The sequence below is a fragment of the Oryctolagus cuniculus genome, chromosome 8, assembly GCF_051225735.1.
Source record: "Oryctolagus cuniculus isolate XC-2025 breed Fujian yellow rabbit chromosome 8, ASM5122573v1, whole genome shotgun sequence".
Lineage (NCBI taxonomy): Eukaryota > Metazoa > Chordata > Mammalia > Lagomorpha > Leporidae > Oryctolagus > Oryctolagus cuniculus.
The window spans coordinates 51,514,860-51,539,320 of NC_142874.1; the positions used below are offsets into that span (position 1 = coordinate 51,514,860).

At 38.3% G+C, this 24,461-nt stretch overlaps 1 protein-coding gene across 9 annotated transcripts in view; it reads left to right on the top strand.

Annotated features, from left to right (window-relative positions):
- INPP4B (inositol polyphosphate-4-phosphatase type II B) overlaps positions 1-24,461 on the top strand; it is a 1,031,775-nt gene that overhangs the window by 223,603 nt on the left and 783,711 nt on the right. The window contains exon 4 of one of the 9 annotated variants that reach the window (XM_089302453.1): positions 8,741-8,930. The exons of the other annotated variants lie outside the window; for them this stretch is intronic. The gene's annotated coding sequence lies outside the window, so the exon portion shown is untranslated. The remainder of the gene's footprint in view (positions 1-8,740; positions 8,931-24,461) is intronic. 9 annotated transcript variants of the gene reach the window in all.

Consider the following 24,461-nt stretch of genomic DNA (forward strand, 5'->3'; position numbering starts at 1 on the left):
TTTAACACTTCTCAATCTTTCTGTAGCAATTATTTTGGAATACCTGCTCTACTGTTGTGAAATGAAATTCAGTAATAAAATGTACTTAGACATATAACTGAAAGAAAATCTAATACCGCAAATACAAGTTAAGAAAAGTAAGCTGCCATAAAATTTCTTGCAATAGGTAAACACTGTAGAACTTAACCAGAGGACAGAATCGGCTCCACAGTTTCCAAGGAACTCTTAGGGACTGTGCTTTAAGGAAAATATATTAAATGTTTTGTCAAGTCTTTGGGTTTTAGAAAGGTGTTTTCCTGATTTTCTAAAGCATCCAGACTATCTCTTCCATATATGTCATAGGCAGAGCTCTAGTAAACATATATATTATTATGTTTATAATAAACTATATAGAATAATACATAAGCTCTATAAACAGTATAAGAAACATAATATCTCTTCCTAACTTTCTGTGAATTGTGATGGCTTTTCTAGGAGGCATTTTTTTGTCTAGGCACCTGGATAGCTATTGTCTCAGTGGTATCTTGGAAACTAAAGTTGCAATAGGTAACTGGGAATCTGAGTGAGAAAGTACCTTCTTAAACTTTTTTTTCCCTTCGAATAGATTAGAGAAGAATTAATGTCTCATGGAAAGATACGAATATTTTATACAACTCTTGATTGCACAACTAAAGGAAATAACAAATATTTGAGTTGATAAGGTCTTTAACTTTCTAAATGTTTCAAGGATGGTCTAAGTTCAGATCACTTGCTCATGTTCAGAATGAAGTCATTTGAGGACAATGCCTTTAATATCCTATTCCAGTTTGAAATAAGGATTAAAATTTCTCGTTAACATATGTACACACGTGTCCTTTCATTAACCCTTTCTATATCCTCCTACGTTGAGTGTCAGATCTCTTGTAGTTAGTCTTCTTTGGTAGAGAATCTGGCATAGAACCAATGTCATTTAGAGCTATAAGAATCTTAAGGGACACCTTGATGAATATGTAAGCTTGAAAACAGGAAAATGAGGCCTACAGACTTTTGGATTTGCCTAAGTTAACTCATGAAGTTAACTGTCTAGTGGGAAGCACATTCTGGCTACAAAGTATTAAATCATCTGATAAACCCCCTCCCAAGAGGAGCTTAAGTGTTCCTTACTATTTGGAAATTAGCACATTTCAGTGATTAAATATTCTATTGAAATGATATTGGTTTTATTAACTGGTAAGAACAAGGAATGGTGCAGGTCTTGGGTTCTGCTATAGTTGACTGCTTTGATATGATTCACTGTATTTCCAATGGACTTGACAGATCATTATTATAGTAATAAGTAGTGTGGTGGGTTGATCTGCCTCCTATTTATATTTCTCCTTAAAAAGTAAATTCAGACTATTATCATTCACTGGTCTCAACATGAGAAGATTCTATCTCATATACTCTATGCTTTTGAAAGGCATGACACAGATAGTCAAAGATTAATCCATGCACTGGTGGTTCTTGAAGAAGAGGGCATAAGAGTACCTGAGGAAGCTTTAGGTCTACTTAGGTCTGTCTTGCATCTCAAATCTACTGAAGAGACTCTAGAGATGAATCTTTGGACATATTACCCAGGAAACAGATTTGGAACAGGTTCATATTCATTGGGGACTCTTGGAAATGACCTTGTGAAAAATTGGAAGAGGAGTGTTGGAAGCAGGAGAAATTGAACTGGAATGTAGTTGCAATAGGTATCTTAGACAATCCCATGGAGGGAATCCTAGTGTGTCCAACCCTTCAGAAAAGAAACAGGGCTTAGTCGTCGGTTGGAAGTGAATCATTGAGAGGCAGCTCAAATTTGCCATCTGGCCCATGCATAGCAAATGCCTTGGCTTTGAGCTAATTAGCAGCCAATACTCCTGGCACTTGCAGCAATGAGCACCTTGAGGTCTGATAGGGTTATACCCAGGTCCTGTACTACTGCTCCAGTCAGATTCAGTATATGACAAAGGAATCTCACCTCATCGGGGAACAGGTCATTCTAGATTACACCTGTTCCTATTTCTTGGGAGAAACAAAGAGGAGAGTTAGTCTGACCAGCATCAGTTGTGTCTCTGCAGCAGCACGTAAGCCTGCAACTGATGTTCCTGGTCTCCTTCATCCTCTTCTTGGTCTCAGCGACACTTACCTTTGGTTGGAGTCTCTATTGATCTAACAGCTTATGTGGTAGATTAATCCTAATTAATAATGGATCTCAACTCCTGGATCCAGTCTTCTCAGGGCAAGCCACACTATTGCACTTGCCTATAAACACTGGTTAAGGGAGTACAAAGAAATGCTCAAGTGATCATTAGGTGGCAAATGTATTATTCTCAGCCTCCATTGAATCATAGCATCCCTAATTCATCATTATGATCAAAGCCAGTTGACCTGTCATAATTGTTGACATGACAAGCTGGAGTGGGGGCCCGCGTTGTGGTGGAGCAGGTAAAGCCTTTGCCTGCAGTGCTATCATCCCATATGGGCACTGGTTTGAGTCAATTGCTCCACTACTGGTCCCGCTTTTTCTTATGGCCTAGGAAAGCAATAGAAAATAGCCCAAGTCCTTGGGCCCCTGTACCCGCGTGGGAGACCCGTGAGTGAAGAAGCTCCTGGCCTCAGATTGGCCCAGCTATGGCCGTTGCCACCATCTGGGGAGTGAATCAGCAGATGGGAGGCTGTCTCTGTCTCTCTCTCCTTCTACCTCTCTGTAACTCTGCCTTTAAAATAAATATATAAATCTGTGGGGAGCAACTCAGACTAGACTAAGTTACTGGAATTAAGACTTATTCTATGCATCTGCTCTCCCACAATATGGCGCTGAAAGGGAGCAAACAACTTCTATGCAGCTGCCTCTTGCCAACTTGATTGACAACCTGCAGGAGCTGATCCTGCTCTGGATTGGAGGAGAGCAGCGTGCTCGGCGTGTGGGTAGCAGAGTTGGGATTGGTGGAAGAGGACTATAAAGGAGGAGAGAGACAACATGCACCAGGGAACATCCGGATAGCATCTGAGCAGCCCCCGAGAGAGCCGGCCGGCCATGTGCCACTCCCCCGCGGAAGTGGGGAAAGTGGCAGGGGGAGCCACCCCTCCATGGAGGTGGAGGGGTCAGCAGCCAACCCGGGAAGGACCAGCAGCAAACCCAGGGAGGGCCGAGCAGACAAAAGAACAGCGCAGGGTCCTGTGTCGTTCCTCCGCGAATGGGGGAGCGACATAAATCTTAAAAAAAAAAAAAGGCTGGAGTGACCAAAGCATTCATAGGTGAATATTCAATCTGACTTTCTCCATACGCAATCAGAAAATTTATAAATTTTTATCTTTTTAGAATATGAATAGATTCAATATAATTTCAATCATTATCAAAATAATAGTTTACAAGTTGATTTTAAAATGGAAAACAAGGTTAACAGAATAGCTGAATTTATTATTTCATTATTTTAAATTTTTAAACAACTTTGCTTTTAAATAAGCAGAAGAAACTGGGTCCCAGAAACTGCAGTGGCCTCATCAGTAGCAATCGTGTGCATTCTTCCTTTTGCTATTTTTTGATGGTTTAAATAGGTTCATATTATCACACTGCTGGCATACCTCATTTGCATGAAATTCTGCACCATACATATTAATTGTAGCAAACTTGATTACCTTCTCATCCCAGGAATAAAAAAAAAAAAAAAACTACACAGGAAGATAATTTTCAGTGACATCTAACCAAATTTCGTTAAGTGAATTGTGCCAAGGTTATAAATTAAATGAAAAATAATACTTTAATATTTGGACATCAAACTAAAAAAATGGTTTCCTTATACAAATTTGTGTACTTTTTAAAAAAAGTAATATATCTTTTTCTTATATGGTCCTTAGAATTTAAAGCATAATGAACAGGAACCAACGAAAAAAATTGTAACTGATTTCTAAGGCTCTGCACTTGATATTTAGTGTATTCTACCTTCATTATATCTGAATTTATTTTTATTAAGATGGAAAAATTAGACTATAAAACTACAATAGGAATCTGGCAGTTAGCAGAGTGATCAAGACATGCACATTTTGCTCCCATCTTCACCATCTGACTCCAGTTTCCTGCTAATGAAGGCCCTGAGAAGAAGCAATAATGGCTCCTCTAAGTTCCTGCTTACCCATATGAGAGACCTGGATTGAGTTCCTGGCTCCTGGCTTTGGCTCCAGCCATTGCAAGAATTTGAGAAGTGAACCAGGTAATGGGAGTGCACTCTGTCGATTTGTTTCTAAAATAAATAAGTAAATAAATACTACTTTTGAAATTGTAAAAATCCAAAGAGTATGGTAGTAGAAAAAGGACATACATAAATACATGGATGGAAAATGGGGAGCATCAGATACATGTTCTCACATGTGACGATATGGTTAGATGATGTGATAAAGATACAAAAATAATTCAGTGAAAAAAAGATAAACCTTGAATAATACTGGAAAATTGTATGTTTATTTCCAAAATAATGGATTTTAATGTATTCTGCACACAATTTACAAAAACTCAGTATGGATTATAGGCTTAAATATAAAACTTCTAGAAGAAAACATGGAAAAAGTCTTTGTGATTCTTGGTTACTCAAAGATCCCTTAACTTCAGAGTCAAAAGCAGCACTATCCATTAAAAATACCATGCAAATTAGACTATTAGAACTAGAATCTTCTGTTTGAAAAATAGTTTCAAGAGAATGAAAAGATAGGCCACAAATGGGGAGAAAATGTCTGCTAAGCACATGCTGTTACAGGGCTTGTATCTAGAATATAAAAAGGAAAATTTAAAACTCAGTGAAAAAAACCCAATGTGAAGCAAAATGTTTTGAAGAAACACTTTTCCAAAGAAGACATCCAGATGGGAAATGAGAGTATGAAAAAAATGCCCACCATATTAGTAATTAGGGAAAAGAAAATTAAAACTGCAATGCAATACTAAACAATTATTAGAATGTCTAAAAATAAAAAGAACTAACCCTGTGCAGGGAATTGGTGAAGGCCCGAGATAAGAAGTCTCATGCTGTACTGGTAGGAATTCAGAATGCAACAGCTACTTTCAAGCAGGGATTTGGAATTTCACTTAAATAAATGGAAGTTTTTTTTCTTTTTTTTTTATTTGAAAGGAAGAGAGGGAGAGAGACAGAGACAGACAGGCAGATCTCCGATTTGCTGGTTCACTTCCCAAATGCTCAGAGCATCCAGGGGTGGGCTAGGCAAACGGCAGAAGACAGAAGCTGGTAAATCAATGCTTGGTCTCACGTGGATGACAGGATAGAATTTGATCTATCAAATTCTGCCTCCCAGGATGTGCCTTAATAGGACACTAGAATGGACTTGAATCCAGGCACTCTGATATGGGATGTGAGCATTATGAGCAGTGGCTTAACCACTGCACAAAAAGCCTGCCCTAGACTGAAAATTTGCTATAAAGGTAAACAAACATTAATCATACACCCCAGAAATTTTTCTCCTATGTACTTACTCAAAAAATGTAAATATGTTTACACACAAGTACAAAAAAGCCTGTGTGTTAATGTTTATGGTAGCTTTATTCATAATAGTCAAAACAAGTAAACAGTGCAAATGACCTTTGACCTGTAAATTGATAAATGATGGCATATTTACACAATGGAATCCTACTCTGCACTCTAAAGGAATGAACTATGGATATGCAAAAACATACATTATAGTAAGTAAAATAATAAAAATTCAAAGGGTTACATACTGTATGACTTCTTTCTGGAAAGGATGAATCTATGAAGACAGAAAAAAGTCAATTATTGGCTAGGTATTGAGAATGGGGTAAGAGTTAACACACAGAAGCATATGGCAATATTTGAGGGTGGTTATTCAATTATATGTAGTCAACAAAACATAAGGGGCCTGAGTATTCTCAAAAGGAGAAATAGAAATTGCCAAGAGATACATGAAAAAATGCTATATATCACTAGCTATAAATGGAAATACAAATTAAAACAGCTTTATCAATTCGCCCTTGTTAGAATGGCTATTATCAAGAAAAGTTACAAATGCAATCAAGAATGTGAATTCTTGTTATACACTGTTGGTGGAAATGTAAATTAGTACAGTCTCAATGGAAAATATAGGAATTTATTTTTTAAAGGATTTATTTGAAAGTTATTTTATTTAGTTATTTTACTTATTTCAAAGTCAGTTTACTTGAAAGTCAGAAAAGGAGAGGCAGAGAGGGAGACAGAGGTCTTCCATCTGCTGGTTCACTCCCCAGATGGCCACAAGAGCTGGGACTGTGCCTGACACCAGGAGCCAGGAGCTTCTTTTGGGTCTTCCCCGCGGGTGTAGGGGCTCAAGGACTTGGGCCATCTTCTACCGCTTTCCTAGGCCATAGTAGAGAGCTGCATGAGAAGTGGAACAGCTGGGACTCGAACTGGTGCCCATATGGGATGCCGGCACTGCAGGAGGCGACTTTACCCACTGTGCCACAGCGCTGGCCCTGTGAATTTCTTTATAAACTAGAAATACAACTAGCATATGATCCAACAATCCCATTACTGAGTAAATATACAAGTCATGAACTCTTTGTATCAAAGATACCTGCAGTGTTCAAAATAACCATGATGTCCATGATCAGATGAACGGATAAAGAAAATGTGTAAATACACAATGCAACACTACTCAGCCTTACAAAGAATAAAATGTTGACATTTGCAGCAAAATAGACAGAAACAGAAGATATCATGTCAAGTGAAATAAGTCAGAAACACAAACAAATACTACATGTTGTCCCTCATTCATTGGAGCTAAAAAGAAGAAAACACAATCTGAGCACAGAATCTTGATTGCTACCAGCTGAAAGGGATAGGAATGATGGAAGGGGTTTGAATTAAGAAAAATATAGGGAAAGCTGGATGTAGTTTATGGGTTCTGGCAAATATTAGAAACATACCAGGGGACTCCAATTTAATCCCATCAAGGTGGCATGTACCAATGCCATCTCACTAGTCCAAGTGATCAATTTCAGTTCACAATCGATCATAATGAAAGGACTAAGAGTCAAAGGGAACACATAAACAAGTCTAGTACCTGCTAATAATAACTGATAGAATAAATAAAGGGGAGAATGATCCAACATGGGAAGTGAGATACTCAGCAGACTCATAGAATGGCAGATGTCCTAAACAGCACTCTGACCTCAGAATCAGCCCTAAAGCCATTCGGATCTGGCTGAAAAGCTCATGAGAGTATTTCAGGCATGGAAAGCCAAGACACTCTGGCAAAAGATCTCTGCGAGTGAGATCCCAGTGGAAAGAACAGGTCTTCAAAGAAGGAGGTACCTTTCTCTGAAGGGAGGAGAGAACCTCCACTTTGACTATGACCTTGTCTAAACAAGGTAAGAGTCAGAGAACTCAAGGGGCTTCCATAGCCTTGGAAACTCATGACTGGTGCATAGGGAGATTACTGATGCCATAAACAGGAGTGTCAGTTTGTAAAGTCAACAACAGGAGTCACTGTGCACTTACTCCTCATGTAGGATCTCTGTCCTTAACGTGCTGTACATTGAGACTTAATGCTATAATGAGTACTCAAACAGTATATTTCACTTTGTGTTTCTATGGGGGTGCAAACTGTTGAAATCTTTACTTAATGTATACTAAACTGATCTTCTGTAAAAAAAAAAAAAAGAAATTATCAACTCCCAACTTGACTCTCGCTGGGATTAAACATGACAATAGGTCTGATCTGATTTCATCATCATTTAAAAAATCATCTATTATTTTTCACTTTATGTTTCTGTGTGGGAGCAAACTGTTGAAATCTTTACTTAATGTATGCTAAACTGATCTTCTGTATATAAAGAGAATCGAAAATGAAAAAAAAATAAAATTTTAATAATAGGGAAACTGGGTGTAGAAAAAATAGGAACTCTGAACAATTACATAATCTTTATAAGTGTAAAACTATTCTAAAATAAAGAGTTATACTTAACGGCCAGCACTGTAGTGTAGTAGGCAAAGCTGCTGCCTGCAGTGCTGGCAGTCCATATGTGCGCCGGTTCGTATCCCGACTGCTCTACTTCCCATCCAGCTCTCTGCTGTGGCCTAGTAAAGCAGTAGAGGATGGCCCAAGTCCTTGGGCCCCTGCACTCGCATGGGAGACCAGAGAAAGCTCCTGGCTCCTGGCTTCGGATCCACTCAGCTACTGCCATTGCAGTGGATGGAAGTGCGCTCTCTCGCTCTTTCTCTCATGCTCGCTCGCTCTCTCTAACTCTGCCTTTGAAATAAATAAATCTTTTTTTATAAAGTTATTTTTAATGTAATTTATAAGTTTGATTACACAAGAGACCATTTTGCTTTTTACTAAATACACACTGAAGAGCAAGTGATATAGCAAATTAAATTATTAAGAATAAGTTACTCTTGGGTGAGCATTACTGGATAGTCACACTATTGTTACATTTGTAATTTCTCCAAATTTGAAACAGTTCAAAATAAAGCATAAAAACATGATTTAGAAAAAAGGAAGTGAATTTAACATCATGTAAATCACACTGCAAAACAATAAAAATTTTAAATAAGGGTACTTTTATTGTGCCCCATGCTAGAAGTGAAATTAGTTCCTATGATCAAGGAACGAAAACACCAACATCCCTGAGCTTTAAGTTGTGAAGATGCTATGCATAAACTTCCCTGTTGTTACCGATTATTTCTCAAATGCAGTGGTAGTATTTTGGACTATCATACTTTTATCACTTGGTTTCTAGACCCACAAATTCTACCTAATTGGATTTGCAGCACTATGCAGAGATTGCATCTGAGATGAACCTTGGAGGAGCCAGGTGTAACAGGCTTACACAGTGAGAAGATTTCCAGACCTGACAACTTACAACAGCCCAAACTTTGAGGGAAGAAAAATGCACAAATATTCTTCAGTCTGTTTCATTGGAGCATCAAGTACGTATAGGACTATATGTGGATTAAAGCTTGCAAAGGAAAGTTGGATCCTATAATAATGTTGTGCTGAAAAGATTATAGGTAATTCTGCAACCTTCTCGGGGGCTTTCACACATGGATAGCCTGATGATTGTAACTCTGTAGGGAGATCTGTGGGCCAGGAGGCCTTAGGATAGATTTATATGGTTCATGAGAAAAGGTAGTTCTTATGAACCCCTTGCTTCCTCTCAATATAATATGTCTCCAGTACCCTAAAGTTTGGAGTTTTTAGTACAACTCTTCTCCTCTAGTGCTCTAGAAATAATTATCTTCCTTGCTGAGTGAGATTTAAGAAGACTTAGTTCAGCATTTTAGGTAAATTTTTCATGAAGGTGTAGTCTTTAATTTTCTCTGGCACTGACCTTATGCTCAATTATCTGGGCTTCTATCTTTCTGCATGACCAAGATTTAACTTTGAATCATCATCACTGCAGATAGTTCTGAAGTGCAGTCCCATATCCAATAATCTACGCTGTCATCTACTCTGAATCCTCCCTCTTGGACTCTGGGGTCTGTGGGCTGTCATGATTCTTTGTACCCTTGAAGGCCACATATTCTTCACTGTGTGCAGATAGCCCATTCTTAGTTGCACTTACCAGGGCTAGCCATATGCCAGACTCCCTGTGTAGAATATTGTTCAATTCTCCGAATAGCCCCTTGGAGATATGTTGTCAAAACACAGACTTGGAGAAATCAACCAGTTCATCTCTGTCTCTTTTTGATATTTATTTGAAAGTCAGAATTAGAGGGAGACATATAGATCGTCCATCTGCTGGTTCACTGCCCAAATAGCCACAATGGCCAGGGCTGTGTGAGGCTGAAACTAGGAGCCAGGGGCTTCATCCAGCTCTCCCACGTGGGTGGCAGGGACCCACACACTTGCCATCTTCCACAGCTTTTTCTAGGCTGTTAACAGGGAACTGTATTAGAAATGGAGCAGCTGCGACACAAACCAGCACCCACATGAGATGGTGGCATCACAGGCCCTGGCTTAACCCATTATGCTACAACACCAGCCCTGGCTGATCCTTTTTTACATAATTTGTAAGCAGTTGAGTGAGGACTGGGAAATGGTAGTTGCATTCCCTAGCTTGCACTCCTGACCTCTCTAATATCCAGGTAACAGCCATAATCAAAGAGGCTGATGCAATACACTGTAGTTATTAGGATTGGTGTTCTTTGTGGAGCCATATTCCGTCATTATCAAGAGGTACATGTGGTGGAAGCAACCTCTCAGAGTGCTGGCCCATTGGGTCAGAACTCTAGAGAAACAGAAAAAGCGTGCAGATTGGACAAACACTTCAAGGGCTGATTGGTCAAGGCTAAGTAAGATATTGACAGAGACATGTCATGTTCAATAATTTCCTGTTTATAAAATCTATGTGTTAAAACACGGGTGGGCATTTGCTTGGTTTATTTATAGCAAGCAAACTCTAGAAATTATTAAAATCTGACACAACAGTATAAATATAGCCACAGGCTGTGTTGACCTCTTCCATTCATATGAAATAGCTTATTGGTTAAGCAAGTGAATACTAAAGTTAATAGTCCTCATTAAGTGATCTTAGAAAATTAAAAGGTTGATAGATTTCACTTGTTTTTAGCCTTTGTTGTCAAGGCCAGTGCTGGTGATGTCATTGGACATTAAAAAATTATAGGGGTTCAGAAGCAATGAGAGTGTGTAAGCACAGACACACAATCCCATGTTACATTTTTATTTAAGAAGTGAATCTTACATCAACCTTGAAAATGCTACAAAAGAGAAACTCATGATTGATTTCTTTGTTAAAATTATTATCTTTGTTTCTAGATGCTGAGCAATGATGCTAATTCATTTTAAAGAAATAGAAGCAAAGCTTAACTTTTTGAGTACTTTTTCATTACCTTCCCCTCCCAATGTTATATATTTCATATCACAAAATAGTTTTTATAAATGATATTTTATATTTTTAACCGTTTTTTCTAACAAATTTGTTGTATGAAAATATACTTTTTAAAAATATATATAACGATCCAGGGGCCGGTGCCACGGCTCAATAGGCTAATCCTCCGCCTTGCGGCACCGGCACACCGGGTTCTAGTGGTCGGGGTGCCGGATTCTGTCCCAATTGCCCCTCTTCCAGGCCGGCTCTCTGCTGTGGCCTGGGAGTGCAGTGGAGGATGGCCCAAGTGCTTGGGCCCTGCACCCCATGGGAGGCCAGGAGAAGCACCTGGCTGCTGGCTTCAGATCAGTGCGATGCGCTGGCCACAGCACGGCGGCCATTGGAGGGTGAACCAACGGCAAAAAGGAAGACCTTTCTCTCTGTGTCTCTCTCTCATGTCCACTCTGCCTGTCAAAAAGAAAAAAAATATATATATATATATATAAAACAATCCAGGGAAATCATTGTATGTTTGATTTCTTCTATTTATTTAATGCTTGTGTCTTGTTCTATACATCATAATATAAAACTATTATATGTTTAAATTACATGTTGATTTAAACTAATGTTAAATATTTTATTGATTAGGCTTAAAATATGTATGCTATTTGGCGTTTTCACTTTTTTATTTAATATTATATACTAATACTTATAATAGTTGATGCTAGCATTGTGGATGGTAAAAGAATTCACCAGAATAGTCAGAGTGAGAAGAGCTAGATTTCTCAACATGCCAGAAGGGAACAGCAGGCAGGCACAACAGCTAGAGGCTGTTTGCTGCAACAGGGGTTACACTGTACTAGGCATAGCAGTAATTGCGGTATTTTCTCAGGGTGAAGTTTTCCCCGTGATCCAATTGGTTATCCCTCATAGAGGATTTACATCTTTGGGCAGAACTGAGGATCCTGCACTGCCCTTAGCTTTAGGACTTTCCCAGTGCCCCGGGCAATCCTCCAGGGCATTTTCATTAATAAAATAAAATGTAAAGGGGAACCTGATTTAAGTGAATATTATATTGTTGAATAATTCTTTCTCAACTCATGTAACTTTATTTTTTAAGAGATAGCTTTATATCTGATTATACTTTACTTTAATTTACTCCTAAACTTTTACTTGTATTTTTAAACATATCATTTTTCTTTGAACGCATCACTTGTAAAAAGGTTTCAAAAATTTTACTAAGCTTATCTGAAACAATATACATATTTAATCTTTACTTGCAGAATTCAAATATGTTTCTTGCAGAATAGAGATTATGGACCTATTATATATAAACCATCAATCCTCCCCAGATCATTAATATTTGGATGTATTCTTTTCCATATGTACACACACACTCATATTGACTTATTTATCAAGCCATATATTATAAATGCAAGTATAAGATAAATTGTCATCAGTAGTATTTTTATACTTAATTATCTTTTGAAATTTTTATATCATTTCATACAGCTTCTGAAAACAATGATATTGTATCCCAGTGTATCATAACTTTTAATCAGTTCCTTTAGCTACTTTATTTCCATTTTTTTGCAATAGCAGACAAAACTTTAATTATAGCTAAGTCTTTGACAAATAAATCATTTCTTCAGAATAAATTGTGATATTTGTGAAACAATGTATGTGAAAAAGCAAAATTTAATTTGCTATAGAAATCATAATTTCTTTGTTTACATTTATATTTTCATTTTCCATGTTTTCTTGAGTTTTATTATGAACTTGCTCTTAGAATTCTATCTTTGACTTGAAATATCAACATTCCATTTCTGTTAGTACTTTAGAGAAAATCTTGAAACTTAATTTTTCAAAGTATAGATCAAAATTAAGTATAAAACTATTGTTTTCTGTCTTTGGGATTATGAATCAAAGGTGGACCAACTTGATCTTAGCACTCTAATTGTTAGCAGAGGTCTGCTATCCACTGTTGACCCTAGTATTAATTTGCATATTCTGCAGTCCTAGGTATTGGATGGTTCTGGCCTAGTCCTGGCCCAGAATGAATGGCACCAACTTAGAGTGAGACCTTGGTGGAATATTGGACACAAGGTTGAAATGGAACATGGCTTCAGAGGAGAGCAGAGGTGGCAAAAGGAATCAGGGGCCAGCAAGTCTGACAAATAGTTTGGGTTGGAATTAGAGATTCTGGGTAGTTGGGGACATGGCTTAGCCTGCTACCAGCAAAGTCCAGGCGGGAATGGCATGACTGGCAATGCTGCTGATGGAGTCAGAAAATCAAGTTGCCCAGTGAATGTGTTCAGAGGCAGGGTCCTCTCATGCCCTTCCTGTTCAGGCCACAACTGATGCTGCTAACGGAGCCAAGAGGATTTCTCAAGGAGACAGTTACGGTTATCATGTCAGAGAGTTAGCTGTGTGTCATGCCTCACATAAAGACAGTTGCACCAATTGTCTCAATACATGTAACTGAACTCTGATGCATTTCAGTCTTTTGTTATGTTTCACGGTAACTGAAAATATGTTCCCATTATAGTTATTTAAACAAAAATTTAAAAAATAAATTTCTGCTTTCTTCCATATTCTACTCTGTAAATTTATCAGAGTGAAACTCTTTGCTTATTGATTTTCCAAATGCTTCAATAGATTTGTCTGAAAACCTGAAAATTATGGATGGCATTTACTATAGCAATTCTTAGAAACAGATCAACAGACAATTAAAATGTTCTCTAGTTACAAACTAATGCAAATCTCAAATTTATTAATTTTTTTCTGAAACTAAATGCCCTTTTTAAAAGTATCAAACATCGAGGCCAGCGCCGTGGTGCAGCAGGTTAAAGCCCTGGCCTGAAGTGCCAGCATCCTGTATGGTCACCGGTTCTAGTCCTTGCTGTTCCTCTTCCAATCCAGCTCTCTGCTATGGCCTGGGAAAACAGCAGAAGATGGCCCAAGTCATTGTGCCCCCATACCCACGTGGGAGACCCTGAAGAAACTCCTAGCTCCTGGCTTTGGATTGGTACAGCTCTGGCCATTGCGACCATCTGGGGAGTGAACCAGTGGATGGAAGACCACTCTCTCTCTCTCTACCTCTGTAACTCTTTTAAATAAATAAAATCTTTAAAAAAAAAGTATTAAGCATTACTATTTCAGAAAATTGGATAAATTTCAAAAAATATTCTAAGGGACTATGTTTGAAAAAGATCTCCCTATATTGAAAAAGAATCAATTTTCTACATTTTTTATTCTCTAAATAAAGATGCATTCCTTGGGTAAAAATGTCAACTTAAGCCATTTTAAAATATATCACCTGCTTAATTCTTACCCCTCACTTTACTTCTGGACTTCTTTTCCTATATTAAAATGTGTAATTACAAATTTCCTTGACCTGCGAAATTTAATTTGAAAGCTAATTAAAACTAATATAATTTCATTCTCTTTCAATTCACAAACTTATTCATTATTCTAATATATAAATAGTAATAATGATTTATTTTCCTTAGTACTCAATAGTTTTTAAGAATTGTCCCATCTTTTTCCTCATTTGACCTCTTAACAGATAATTAAGGTAGATATTAAACATTTCAAGGAGAATAAAATGGAGATGAAGTAACATTCCAGATCACTGTCCTGCAAAAGTACCCATCCTGCTTTGTACCTTTCTCTCACTGTCTCCTCTTTGTTTTTAATGCATTTCAATTTCTCAGTTGCCATGCTGATTTTTTTCCTTTGTTTTGATAATCTGTTTCAGTGAGAGACCCTAACCTGCTCCAGTAATTTGTTAATTTTTCCCAACAGGGTAACTATTTTTTTTTTTTTTAACAGGCAGAGTTAGACAGAGAGACAGAGAGTTATAGACAGAGACAGAGAGAAAGGTCTTCCTTCCATTGGTTCACTCCCCTAATGGTCACTACGGCCGGCGCTGCACCAATCCGAAGCCAGGAGCCAGGTGCTTCCTCCAGGTCTCCCATGCGAGTGCAGGGCCCAAGCACTAGGGCCATCCTCTGCTTCCCTCCCAGGCCACAGCAGAGAGCTGGACTGGAAGAGGAGCAACCAGACTAGTACCCGATGCCCCAACAGGACTAGAACCCAGGGTGCCGGCGCTGCAGGCAGAGGATTAGCCAAGTGAGCTATGGCGCCGGCCCCCAACAGGGTAGCTATTAACACTTATTGAATGTCCATCTTTTAATGGTTATAACTTTTCATTCATGAGACTAGCCCATCTATTTTAAAATTGCAACTATTTGACATTTCCATAGCCAGCAATTTAAAAAATTCAGTATATCCACTTTTCCTTTAATTTACTCTTAGATTTGTTAATTATAAAATAGGATTGTTCTAGCTGTTCCAATTAATAAGCACTATTTTTATTTCTCAGTGTATGGATTCCTGATTTTTTAAAGATTTATTTATTTATTATTTGAAATAGTTACACAGAGAGAAGAAAGGACAGAAGGACACATCTTCCATCCTCTGGTTCACTTCCCAAATGGCAGCAATGGCCAAGGCTGGGCCAAACCTAAGCCAGGAGCTAGGAGTTTCCTCCAGGTCACCCACATGGGTGGCAGGAGCCAAAGTAGTTGGGCTGTCTTCTGCTGTTTTCCCAGGCCAGCAGCAGGAAGTTGGATTGGAAGTGGAGCAGCCCGAACACAAACCCGTACTTACGTGGGATGCCAGTGTTGAAGGCAGTAGCTTCACTCACTAAGCTACAAGGCTCCTTGCTTCGGATTGGCACAGCTCCGGCCGTTGTGGCCAATTGGGGAGTGAACCATTGGATGGAAGACCTCTGTCTCTGTCTCTGTAACTCTGACTTTCCAATAATAATAAATCTTTAAAAAAAGAACCATTCTTAATATCTAACAGTATGAAAGGAGGTTTCATTTATGATTTTAAAGAATTGCAAAAGTGTTTAACTATCACAAAGGATATAATATTACAAGTGGAAAGGCTTTCAAACATTATCGAATATTGAGATTGAAACCTGTTTTTAAAATTCACCACATCTTGTATACATCCATTTTAAGGACTCAATACTAGAAATCCATACAGTGTCTGAAATTCTTTCTACTGTAATTAGACTCATTACCACTTTTGTTCTTCTTTTACAGAATATAGGAAATAGCTTATAATATTTAATATTTACCTCACTGAAATTAGTTTTATCACTGCCCAGTTACTTTTATTCTATTATGTACAAGTTTAAGCCCTGAAGTATTGTCATTTTCCCCTAAATATCCAGTACTTATTTTACTTCTCTATTGCATTTAAGAGTTAATGATCAACCAAATACAAATATTCTATATTATACCATATATAACGAACAGTATCAGCTTTCAAACTGATAATAGGTCTACATTTGAAAGCCAGCAAAAAACATTAGAATCTAGTGGAGTAAAAATAGCAGATAGATTGAATAGTGGGAAGCTTCCCATACCCTTTATGTGGACTTTAAAAGGAATAATGCACATAAATGAGAAAACTCAAGCTAAGTTTGTAATCTAAAGTGTGTTGCCACCGATTCCAGTTTCTTGTAGTCTCATAATTAACTGTGCCACTCATTAACTTCACAGACTCCTCTTCAGTCTTGTTACTTAACCACAGCCTCATGCTAGTCAATTATGAAATATGTAAGGCAAAAATTATTTTTAGAGATATAATTCATTCAGGTCCTCAAAGCACTTAAAATACAAGGTGTACAAAATTAGTTGCACTTGTCAGATAATTTTCAAGGCAGATATTAAGAGCATGTGAAGGATTCTCAGACTTGCTTGGATTTGAAGGAGTGTGGTTCATTGCGATCATGGTGTGCTCTGTAAATCAAAGGGGATTTACGAAGGACAGGAAATGTTATTTGACAATTCCCTGTAAGTGAAAATTGAGCAAATAAAATGACGAGAACTGTACAACTATGGAGATAATGCAGCTCACCTACGGAGCTGAATCACCAGGCGAGATGATTTTCCTAAGTATCATTTTAAACAGGAAAATGATGCCGTTCAGCAGTGATGAAAGGATTCACCGGAGAGGGTTTTTTGGTTGTTATTTGAAGATCGTTAACTTCTGAAAGCAATCTTTAAAAAAAAGATTTATTTTAGTTACCTGAAAAAGCAGAGTCGGAGAGGGAGATACAGAGAGAAAGGTCTTCCCTCCGCTGGTCCACTCCCCAAATGGTCACAATGAGGGGCTGGACCAGGCTGAAGCCAGGAGCCTCCTTCCAGTCCTCAACGTGGACTAGGCCATCCCCTTCTGCCTTCTCAAGAACACCAGCAGGGAGCTGGATCAAAAATGGAGCAGCCTGGACTCAACCTGCTGTCTACATGGGATGTGGGTGCTTCAGACAGCTGCCCAACCCACTATACCACAGGGCCACCCCCTGAAATCATACTTTAATGAGTTAAAAAACAGAAAACTGAATATTAGACCAACTTTCTGACTTTTAATCCTATTTACTGCTGTGAGAATTGATTGAGATGGTATAAAGTGACTAAGAATCCTTTCAATTGTGTGTGATCTCTTCCGCAGGTATGAGATCATGCCTCTAATGATGCAGGTGCTGATTTGTGTGTTGCACTTACTTGGATGTTTGTATTACATTATTTTAGAACATTATTTTGAGGACAAGGTCTCCACCATACTCCACCATTTTATATACTTCATTGCTGATCACAGTTCTTCTTAAGTGTCCTTGAAAATTATTTGCTGACTTTAATTGGATAATTGGCTTCAAACAAAAGTTGTGTGCTCAATTTCATTTTCTCCTTTGTAATGTATGTAGGCGGAGGTATTTAAAGAAAGCGACATGTGGCTTTGAAAAGAACTTTGGAAGTAAAAAAGGTTGTGGAATAGGAAATAATAAAAGTGTTATCAAGAAAGCCTTTTGACATTCCCTTGAAATGAGAAAATTTGGTTTTAATTTTCAGTGTGTGGAGCCCCTTAAGATTAATTTGTTGTCATTAACTTGTAAGGGATGACACAGAACAGAGAGGTAAGTGGCTATTGCCCTTTATAATCTCAGTTCCCTAATTAATTTTATTTTTCTGTGAATCAAGCCAATTCTGTTTTGAAGCCTTGCAATGAAGACAGATATTACAATTTAGCTGTGCATTAGACACACTAATCCAGAAAATATCTTCATTCGTGGGATAGAGTGCAGAGGAACAGTGTTTTCCTTTTAGAAATTCATTGTAATTTGTTTCGAATTTTGTTGAATTTGGAAGTTTAGAATTTAACTCAATTGGATGGAGGAGAAAATGTAGTGGGAGGAAAAGTCTGTAGGCATACAATCAATAGACAGTTATTTAGGACTTACTAATCAACTAACCACTTGCTACAAAGAGTGGAAAGCAATCAAGTGTAGAAGCACAAGAAGAAAGTAGCTTTTATCAGCACCTGCTTTGGGCATGGCTGTGAGTTTGATGCTGTTTAGATTTTCTATCTTTTTTGAATCTCCTGTCACTCCTGTGTGGGAGATATTACCTCCATGTTACCTGAAAGCAACTTGATGAAATAACTTGCATCATGTGATCTTGCTGGTAAGGAAAAAAGAGGGTTAGAATACAGATGTGTTCACTTTGATGTCTGATCCTTTCCCTGTGCTCCTTCCCTGGGTACAAGTGTTGGTGGGCTTACTGATTTCACAGAGGATTGTCAGCAAACATGAAAGGCATCTGTGGGGACAGCTGCTACTTTTTAAATATTTAAAAATTTTTTAAAGGTATACAAATTTCATGTATTTCATGAAATCTGGGGCAGATTTAAGAACATAGTGATTCTTCCCAACCTTCCCTCCTTCCTACCCACGCTCCCACTCTTTTTTCTCATCTCTCTCTTATTCCCACTTTTTATTTTTACAAAGATCTATTTTCAGTTTACTTTATACTCATAAGATTAACCTACACTAAGTGAAAAATTCAACAAATAGTATGAGAAAAAAAACACTGTTCCTCACCAGTAAAGACAAGGACTGTAAAACATCATAGCACTTCTACACACATGATTGGGGAAGCTTTAGGCAATATGTGGATGTTGTTTCTCATTCCTTGAGTTAGCATTATTGGCATTTCCAGGTTTTTTTTGGGGGGGAGGGGTGTCTTTCTCTAAGTCCTCTGTTGATTGTCCTCTGTCAATGAAAACAGGAAATAATTGGTGTCAGGTATTATGCATAAGGGTTTCCGTCTGTGCATTCTCAGAATTGTTTTAATGTTTCTTTTAAAACATTAATACATGTACATACTGAAAAATGTACTTCAAGATGAAGATTTAACAAAAGAGAATAGGCCAGTGCTCCACCCCTCCTGTTTCTTCAATCTCACATCTTCGACAATCTTAGCCATTTCTCTTGCTATTTACTTTATTTCTAATCTAATAGCTCTACACAGCTACATATTTATTTCTGCTTTAAATTTTAAGTATTACCCATTACCTTCTTTCTATGAAAACGGAAGATTGCACTCTCAAATCTTCCCTCACACAAATCCTTCTTCATATCCACCAATAAAGTTAAAATTCCAATCTTCTGTGAATCAATGCATTGTGATTTATGTATTGCACATTTTACATGAGCCACCTGGTATATTACAATTTTCTGTTTATATAAATCTTTCTATTTTCATTGAAGTTAGCAAACCCAAACCAGGGAAAATGCTAAGTTTTTTATGCAGCCAGAACTTCTAAAACTTCTTTTAGTAGGGCCAGACATGTCGGGTAAAGCGTCATTTCCCCATTCTCCCCATACCTGTAAGTGGCCTTCCTGGAGCTCCTTATCCTGCTCCAGCCTGCACTGGTTGCTCTCTGTGCCTGAGGCCCAGTGGTGCTGTGATTTCCCTTTGCCATCACTGAGAGGATTTCTTTGTCTCCTCTTTGCTGGCATCCCTACTCCCAGGATCTTATTCTTTCATTTCTCAGTGTCCTTATTTGGTGAAATACATTTGCCTTCATTTTCCAACAGAGTTGTCCATGTGCAAACAATGGGGAGAAGGCAATTAGTGGTTTACCCTGTATATCTTGCCCTAGAAAAGATATTTTATGCTTAAAAAGTAATGCTTTTGCAGTCTTCCCTATCTGAAAGGGATAATCAATGATAATCAATGACAGTTTGGTTGAGACTGGAACATTTTTCCATGGAACTTTTAATGTATCAGTTCATGGTATTGCAAGGTATTTCAGACATTCTCCATGTTGCTATGGAGAAGCCTAATTCTGTTGCTGTGGATTCATTCCGAGAGGAGGAGCGTGGTCGGGGCAACAGGCACAGAGTTACCACATAGACCCCGGGAGTCAGGTGAAAGCAGACCAGAGGTGAGCAACCTGCAGACTCATTTATTTCAGTTGGTGCAGCAGGTTATATAGCCATGGCAGCCAATCTGGTCAAGGGGCAGTTTATGCCCTAACCAATCACAGCCTATTGCCAGGCAGACTCCATTGCCAGGTGGGTTCCAAAGCCATTCCTGAGTAACTGACGTTCACTTGCCAGTGGCCCTCTTGACACGGCCTTCTCATTCCACCACATAATTCTGTTCTGATTTCTGACCTTTTGTCTATAATCTGATATTTTTTTGTATTCTCCAAAGTTTTTAGGAATCCTGTCTTTGCTTGGTGTTTAAAAGTGTTATTACAATTTACTTTGACGTAGACCTCTCTATATTCAATATGTTAGGCTGTGAGTATCTTTCTGTTCAGAAATTTTGTGATTTTTGTCTTTATTTGTAAAAAAAAAAGCATTAAGATGTTATTTACATATAGTGAATACATCCACATTAAGGAATCTTCCAGTGAGTTTTGATAACTGTATATGCCCATATAACCATGACTTTAAGGAATATATAAGCAGCCCATGATGTAAAAATACTGTGTCCCTTTGCAGTAATCTTTTATCCCACCCCTGGCCACAGACTACTCCTGATAGCTTTAGTAACAGGTTAGCTTCATTAACTGCATCTTCAGGTTTCTTTCTGGTTGTTTTTCATTGTATTTTCAATCTAAGAAGATACATTAATCTCTCTCTCCTTAGAAAGTCTGTCTCTGATTCATCTCCCTTATTTCTTCCTCCTTGTTACTACTCAACTCGAGAGAAGTCTATGTTTACCTTGTTAATTACGACGAATTCTGCTGAGAACTAAGAGCACAGTGGCCGTGGCTTGTTGGTAGATTTTACTCCGTGTTATGCAACAGTCTGAGCAAGAAGTACATAGCAGTATGGCAGTTCCAGTGTCTGGGACCCTGAGTTCTTTTGTCTTATTGTTTTGCCAGTTTTAACACTTGGCTTCTGCCTTATGGTTCAAATACACTTTGCCTCAACTGTCATGTCTGCTTTTCTATAAGCAGAAGGGGAGGAGATTATTTGGACCTCATAGAAGTTAAAAACATCATATTATATTGGCCAACATTTAGACACACTACACATAACTGTTCAAAGGGTGAGAGAAATATAGCCTTATTAGGAAAGCCACACATTCAACTAAATTTAGAGGCTATATTTTAAAGGAATAAGGGAGAATGGATATTTGGAAACAAATACGTATCTCCACTGCCTTGATTCCAACTCAAAATTTTCTAATTTCAATTTCAGTGCATCTGTCAGGTTGTTTCCTGATGCTATAACAAAATTCCCAAGGTTAGGTACTTTATAAAGAAAAGAGTCATTTAGTTCATGATTCTGGTGGCTAGAAAGTTTAAACAGCACTGCACCTGCAACTTGTCTGGGAACCTGACTGCATCACACTATTGTGGAGAAATGGAAGAAGTGGGTATATGTGAAGTGACATTCTGAATCTCAAGACCTAACTCATTTCTGTGAGATGGGCATAAATCAGTTTTTAGGGTTATACCTTAAAAGCTCCACTGCTTCTTACGGACATTACACTGGGGACCAAGCTTATAGCAGCATATGAACATTTAGGAGACAAACTCATCCCAACTACATGTTATCCATACGAAGGGCACCTCTACATCTCTTTTCAATCAGACATTTCTTTAACTGAAAGCTTATCCAATTCTGTTGACTATAAATTGCTTGAAACTCATTAACAATTTATAAATGTCTTTACCTTTTTAAAAAAATATTTATTTGGAAGAGTTACACAGACAGAGGAGAGGCAGAGAGAGAGGTCTTCCATTCGATGGTTCACTCCCCAGTTGGCCGTGATGGCCAGAGCTGCGCCGATCCAAAGGCAGGAGCTTCCTCCGGGTCTCTCTACTGCTATCCCAGGCCACAGCAGAGAGCTGGATTGGAAGTGGAGCAGCCAGGCCTCAAATCGGTGCCCATATGGGATGCCGGTGCTTCAGGCCAGGATGTTAACCTGCTGTGCCATAGCACCGGCTGTCCTTACCTTTTGTGTACTGTTGTAATAGTGAAGCAAAATTTAAAATAAAATGAATAGATGAGTATTTTTTCTAACATATATTTTTCTCATCAATGATTAATAGTACACAATGCCAGTGAAATTTTAAATACTACTTCATTTTCAATGATTATATTATTCCCATGTAGGCATATTCTCTCCTTTTTTTAATTCTATCAATTATTATTTGCAGACATTGGTCTTATTTATGTAATCCCTTTGACACTTAATCCTATCTTTGATCAATTATGAACTTAAAATTATCACTTTAACAAGTAAAATGGCATTGGTACATGTCACCTTGACAGGATTGAATTGGAATCCCTTGGCACGTTTCTAGCTCTACCTTTAGGGGTAAGTCCGAGTGACAATGTGCGGAACTGTACATCTCTTCCCTCTCTTATTCCCACTCTTAAATTTAACATGGATCACTTTTCAGTTAGATTTAAACAACTAAGAATAGTTGTGTGTTAAAGAGTTCAACCAATTAAGTAAAACAAAAAAATACTAAAAGGAATAAAATAGTAAGTTGTTCCTCGACAGTCAAGACAAGGGTTGATCAATGTCTTGAATCTGTGCCTCAACATCCTCCACCAATTTTGGAAAGTTCTAAGTCAATAGAAAAACTACTTCCCCTGCTTCTGATCCAGCCTCCTACTAATGTATGGTAACCAAATCCTAAGTCCCTGCCATCCATGAGGAAGACCTGGATGGAATTCCTGACTCCTATTTCAGCCTAGTAATGCAGTTACCCTTGTATTAGTCCATTTTACATTACTATAACAAAATAGCTAAGGCTGTGCCCTTAATATGGAAAGGAGGTTTATTTAGTTCAGTTTTGGATGTGGGAACTCCACACAGCAAGGCTCTGACTCTAATGAGAGCCCACTGTTTACCTTACTTCATTTTGGGTGGTGCTATTTTGGGAGCACATATGAGATAGATCACATGGTGAAGCCACAGATCAGGGAGGGGACATGCACGCTGTTTAATAACACCTCTTTCTTGACACTAACTCAAGGCCCCAAGAGTATGGCTTTAATACATTTTGAGGTTGGGCCCCCAATGATCTCTCTTGCGGAGCTTTTTTTTTTTAATGTACTTATTGGGGAGGTGGAGTTACAGAGAGAAAGGGAGAGACAGAGAAAGAAGTCTTCCATCTGCTGGTTCCCTCCCCAGATGGCTGCAATGGCTGGAGCTGTGCCGATCCAAAGCCAGCAGCCAGGAGCTTCTTCTGGGTCTCCCAAGGACTCGGGACATCTTCCACTGCTCTCTCAGGCCACTGCAGAGAGCCAGATAGGAAGTGGAGCAGCCGAGACTTGAACCAGCGCCCACATGGGATGTCAGCACTGCAGGCAGCAGCTTCACCCGCCACACCACCACACCAGCTCTGAGTTCTACCTCTTAAATATCAACCACCTCTTGCTTCACCAAACTGGGGACTAAGCTTCTGATACCTGAAACCTTGAGAGACAAACCACAGCCAAAGACTGACTACCTCTAGTATATATGTATTTACCAATTACCCAAATGGTAAACAATCATATTCAATATTCCCTGTCCTTTTTGTGATAACATTTTTATACTTTTATCTCATGTGTTTCATTCCATATATATTTTTTCAACTGATATTCAAGGGTACTACATAGTACAACTGTTATTTTGCTTAAAAGCCATCCATTGAGTTCTTAGTTTTAGTTATGAGATATATTTGTTCTGAAATTTCCATGTCACTACTTTTTATGGCTTCTACTTCTTTGACAAGTTGTCCAATCTTATTGTTTTCTCTCGTCAAGCATAATTATCCCTTTAAAGTATATTCTATTACCAGAGGTCATATTATTCCATTTCTGTTATTGTACCTGAAAGGTTTCATCCCCATTGGTTTGTTGCCTTGTGATTTTATTTTAGATTATGTGGTAAAATCACATTTTTAAACTGAAGAAATAATGTGAGTCCTGGCATGTAGCTTTTTTTCCCTCCAGACAGGATTTTTGTTAGCTCCTGCCAGGCACCTGGTGGCAATATCAATAGAGGAAAGGTGCAACTCATTGCCACTCAAAATGGCCTGAAGCCAAACTGCAATTCCAGCAAAGAGATGTTCAGCGCAGCTCACTGCTACTCCCAAGACTAAATCTTCACATACCCACCAAAGAGATGGATTTCCCTACCTCCAGTGCTAATATTTGTTGCTATCTTGTGGATAGCAGCCATTCTGACAGGGCCTGGTCTCCAATCCCATTCTTCCTAGTGCTGCTTGGTACTAACAACTACTTCTTAAA